Raw genomic sequence first — 6,000 nt, forward strand, 5'->3', positions numbered from 1 at the left:
GCATAATCGTTAACGATTAACGATCTCAAACGACCGCTATTGTGAAAGACCTGAAAACTTTCACTCATTTCCATGGAACGATAATCGTTACTTGCGTTCGTATCTATTGTGAACGACCGAACGACGTCTTATTCAATGCGAACGTTTTGCGAACGAGCAACGATAAAAATAGGTTCAGGTCTTATTAAGCGATCAACGATTTCTCGTTCGGTCGTTAATCTTTAACTGCATTTCAACCGAACGATTATCGTTTAGATTTGAACGGTTTAACGATAATCTGAACGATAATCGTCCGGTGGAATAGGGCCCTTAGATTAATGTTGGTTGAACCCACCAACCGGCTGACTATCTAATGTGTATTGTGGCCTCCTTAGGTAGATGATGCAGGAGAGAAGGATCAGGCTGATGAATTTCAACATCCACAATCCCTGTGATCTCCTGGCGGAAAGGCTGGTTCCCTAGTCTCTGGCTACTGCTTAAAGGGGTTGTCCAGTGAATATCTTTTTCTTTTAAATAAACTGGTGTGAGAAAGTTATATAGCTTTGTAATTTACTTCTATTAAAAAATCTCAAGTCTTCCCATACTTATTAGCTGCTGTATGTCATGCAGAAAATGTTGTTTTATTTTCAGTCTGACACAGTGCTCTCTGCTGACATCTCTGTCCGAGACAGGAACTGTCCAGATCAGGAGAGGTTTTCTATGGGGATTCATAGAAAACCGAGACAAAGTTCCTGTCTAGGCCACAGATGTCAGCAGAGAGCACTGTGTCAGACTGAAAATAAAACATTTCCTACACGACATACAGCAGTTGATAAGTATGGGAAGACTTTAGATTTTTTAATATAAGTAAATTACAAATCTATATAACTATCTGATATCAGTTGATTTGAAAGAAAAAGATTTTCGCTGGACAACCCCTTTAAAGGGGTTATCCAGTGAAAATCTTTTTCTTTCAAATCAACTAAAGGTGAATATGAGGCTGGAATACCCCTTTAATCTATGCTCTGGTATTTAAGAAGACAGATGAAAAAGAAATAGATTAATCTAGACAATATTGTGAACAATACCATTCACAAGAATCTCAGCTGGCTGCTTTACAAGTCAGAAGGAAATTTTCTTTGCCGAGTATACTGCGCATAACAGGCTCATGCCTTCTACATGCCTTTTCTCCAGATGAGTGCTGCCCCCTACTGGCAAATAGTTTACCAACACTCAAAATGGAACACTTTTCTTATCCTGATTCATTATTCATTCAGAGCCAGGCATTCACATGTTTTGTGAATATTAACCCATTTTGGCCCTTTGTTCTTAGGTTCTTCCTTGAAGACTTAAGGGGTTGTCCAGGCCTAGAAAACCATGTCTTATTTCTTACGGAAACTTCATCACTCCTGTCGTGGGTGTGGGGTTTGGCAGCTGAGTTGCATTGAAGTGAATGGAGCTGAACGGTAATACCACATACAACCTGAGGACAGGGGTGGTGCTGTTTTTGCAAGAAAGTAGCTTTGATTTTTCTAAAGATCTCATGTTTCAGGCCCTGTCATATTTTAATAGGGAGAGATGGGGCATGTTCAGAAGCTGTACAGAGAAAGCTTGCTTCATTCATTCCAGGGACAATGCCCTTCTTGGGAATAGTGGAAGAGCCCAGCAGTTGGACCCCCACCACTAAAAAAACTGTGGATAGGGGATAAATATTCATGTTGAGAGTACTCCTTCAATCTCATCTAATACACAGGTCATAAAGCACCAAAACAAATCTTAAAGGAGCACTCTGGAGGAAATTGTTTTCAGATCAAGTGGTGCCAGAAAATTATACAGATTTGCAAACAGTGCTCAGGTACTCACCTAACTGCCTTCTGCCCCACAGTGTCTCAGGGTTTCCGTCCTACTGGGGTAGTATGAGTCCCAGGTCCCTGCTCTGGGTGTAGGTGGCTTGTACAACCCTTCCTACAAAGCTGAGTGGCTTGACAGTAGAGAGAGGCTTGCTAGCACTGTGCTCTACTGCAGGTCCAGTCTTCAGTTATCCGTCACTTTTCTCTAAGGTGGTCGATTGTCCTGTTTTTGCTGTATGTCTTTGGCATAGGCAAGGGTGTAGACTCCCTCGTCTCTGGTTTCCCTAGAGGTCTGGTCTAGTTACCCATAGTGGTTGGGTAACTAGTGCAGGAGCAACTATATACACGTCCTGCCTGGCCTGTGGCCAGGCACTAACTAACTAACTACTAAAGGAAGTTGTCACTATCAAGGAAGTGTGTATGTAGCTAGACCTACGTGTTAGTTGCAGCTGTGCTGTGTGAGTGTGACATCTACTGGTTGGAATAAGGAACAGCGGCCTCCTGTCCTATCCTGTGACACTAGAGAGATACACTTTTAACAAGGTGTATAAGGAAGAAAAGAAAAACGCGTGCTATAGAAAAACCTCCAGTATTCCAGTACTTATCAGTTGCTGTACGTCCTGCAGGAAGTTATGTATTCTTTCCAGTCTAACATGGTGCTCTCTGCTGCCACCTCTACCTTTTTCAGGAACTGTCCAGAGCAGTGGTAAATCCCCCATAGAAAACCTCTCCTGCTCTGGACAGTTCCTGTCAGGAACAGAGTTGGCAGCAGAGAGCATTATGTCAGACTTGACAGAATACACAACTTCCTGCAGGGCATACAGCAGCTGATGAGTACTGGAAGACTTAATATTTCTCTATAGCAGTAATTTACAAATCTATATAACTTTCTGGCACCTGTTGATTTGAAAACATAATTTACCCCACCGGAGTACCCCTTTATAAAAAAAAAAAAAAAAAAAAAAGACAGAATGGGACAAATCCTTTATGAAACAAAACACCAGATGCTTAGATCAGTAGCACAGAGTTGAGGTTTGGCATCTTGCACTTTCTTTCCTCATGTAGGGTGTGTGATAAGTTATGGGCACTCATACTTAAAGGACTTCTACTTCTTCATAATAAATGTATTTATTTTTTGCATTTTTACATCGGTTGGCAGCAGTAAGGGGCAACATGGCCTCTCTGCTGCCAACAATGGCTCTTTTGGAAACTGCAGGGCTGCTCAAGCTCTGGTGCAAGAACAGTTCCATTCCATGCACATTACTTATAATAGCGATACTAAGCCTCCCTGGATGTTTATTTGAATGCATGTTAGCATTAGAGTGAACGTTACACTTAAGGAAGTCGCATAATATAGTAGAGCGAGTGGGAATAACTGTCAATCACCGCTCATTCTGCTACACTGTTCAGGGGTCCTGACAAAGACAGCTTCCCTTAAAGGGGTTGTCCAACAAAAAATATTTTCTTTCAAAGCAACTGGTGTGAAAGTTGTATAGATTTGTAATTTACTTCTATTTAAAAATCTCAAGTCCTCCCATACTTATAAGCTACTATATGTCCTGCAGGAAATGTTGTTTATTTGAACTCAGAAACTGTGCTCTCTGCTGACATCTCTGGCCGATCAGGAACTGTCCAGAGCAGCAGCAAATCCCCATAGAAAACCTCTCCTGCTCTGGACAGTTCCTGACTCGGCCAGAGATGTCAGCAGAGAGCACAGTTTCTGAGTGTAAATAAACAACATTTCCTGCAGGACATAAAGCAGCTAATAAGTATGGGAAGACTTGAATTTTAACCCCTTAAGGACGGAGCCAATTTTCGTTTTTGCGTTTTCGTTTTTTTCTCCTTGTGTATATAAGGCCATAGCACTTGTATTTTTCACCTAGAAACCCACATGAGCCCTTATTTTTTGTGTCACTAATTGTACTTTGCAATGACAGGCTGAATTTTTGCATAAAGTACACTGCGAAACCAGAAAAAAAAAGTCGTTACGATTACATCGATATATAACATGTATAACTTTTCTTGTATCTGATGGCCTGTAAAAAATTCAAACCATAGTTAACAAATATACGTTCCATAAAATCGCTCCATTCCCAGGCTTATAGCGCTTTTATCCTTTGGTCTATGGGGCTGTGTCAGGTGTCATTGTTTGCGCCATGATGTGTTCTTTCTATCGGTATCTTGATTGCATATATGCAACTTTTTGATCGCTTTTATTACATTTTTTCTGGATTTGATGCGACCAAAAATGCACTTTGGGATTTTTTTGCACTTACGCCGTTTACCGTGCGAGATCAGTAATGTGATTAAGCAATAGTTCGGGCGATTACGCACGCGGTGATAGCAAACATGTTTATTTATTTACTTTTATTTAAAACATGGGAAAAGGGGGGTGATTCAGACTTTTATTAGGGGAGAGGGCTTTTTACTAATAACAATACTTTTTTTTTTTTTACACTTATACTAGAAGCCCCCCTGGGGTTAGGGTTATTCCCCCTGGGGTTAGGGTTATTCCCCATGGGGGACCTCTAGTATAAGTGCATTGATCTCTCATTGAGATCTTTGCTGTATAGTTAAACAGCAAAGATCAATGAGATCGGCACTCGGATGCTTCCGCCTGCTGCAGCCTAAAGCATCCGAGTGCCCAGCCGGGATCAGCGCCATTTTGGAGCTGACACCCGGCCGGTAAAGATGTGTGGATCACCCCCACTAGACACCAGGGAAGTGCTGGATCTGGTAATCAGATGCAGCTGTCATCTTTGACAGCAGCATCTGATTACTGTATTAGCGGGCACGGCGATCGGGCCGTGCCCCCTAATACCCGCGGCCCCGGGCTACACGCAATATTCCATTACTTACTGAGATGTAAATATCCCTTTAGAATCTGACCCCAATATAGATAGAAATACAGATTATATTAGAAAATACAACTCTTTAAATCTGGTCTGTAGATTTTTTTTTTTCCATGTGCAGCTGTAATAATCAGTGCTGCAGGGAGATCTGGGAGACGTTCAGCGGCCGCTATCAGCCACAACATGTTTAATCTGCCAAAATTCATTAAACTCAAGGCCGCCGACATGACAGTGAGATAAACAGGACTTACAGAAGCCGGGAAATTTACTGGAAGTAAAACAAAGTTAATTCTTCACAGATGGGAACGTACCAGGAATCTGGATACTGTGTCACATCTTAAATGTAAGATCTGTTATAGAGCGCCCGGCCACCCTCGCTGTAGGAAAGTATCGGGTTCCCAATGAGTAAAGGCCACATTAGATCTGTTAGATCGGTGCTTTAAGGAGCCTATTACATGACAGCATTTAAAGAAATGCTTTACGGTAATTTGCATGGATGTAGGGGTAAATAGACTTGGCCTCGCTCTATTCAGTCAGCGCAACCTAGAAACACATGATAAAGTATGGCTATAGTAATATATCATCCCACTCCAATTTTATCTGAGGCACACAGCCAGATTATTGGTTCAGTTCTGTGGTAGAGTTTTCTAGGCATCCTATGTGACCTGTGCAGAAGAGGTTATTGTGCTGGACAGGGGAGAAGGGAAGCTGTGACCATGATCCTATTGTGAGTGGCATCAAGCAATCTTATCTATATACTGGTGTCGCATTTCATTAGGATTTTAGCTAGGATGATAATTACAAGACTGCTGGAAAGTGAAAGTGTTATTTTTAGGCCTCGTGGCCTGAATGAATACTGCAAGATTTAACAGTATAGATAGCAGAATGAGATAGTAGAGAGAAATAATTTTAACACCAATAATCACCTAAGGAGGTCAAAAATGCTCATATATTCCCCCATCCAATTGCATTGTAAATATATGTTTTATTCAATGTCTTAGCTAAAAAACCACAGTGACTCCTATTCACAATGTAGGATAGTGATGAGCAGGGGGATGGATGACATCATGAACTGCAAGGAACTGAGGTAGGCGAGTATGCTGTTTTTTTGTTGGTTTTTTTTTAATAGCCCTCTACCTAAAAAATTTATATATATATATATATATATATATATATATATATATATATATACACGTGCCCAGATACCCCTCTTTAAAAGGGAATTTGTCCTCAGAAAACTACCTATGGTTTAAATCAACTTTTCATGTTCAACAGATTTTTAATTTTACAATTTTGGTAAAGTTTTTTCTAGTTTTCCA

This window comes from Dendropsophus ebraccatus, chromosome 8 (assembly GCF_027789765.1).
Source record: "Dendropsophus ebraccatus isolate aDenEbr1 chromosome 8, aDenEbr1.pat, whole genome shotgun sequence".
Taxonomy (NCBI): domain Eukaryota; kingdom Metazoa; phylum Chordata; class Amphibia; order Anura; family Hylidae; genus Dendropsophus; species Dendropsophus ebraccatus.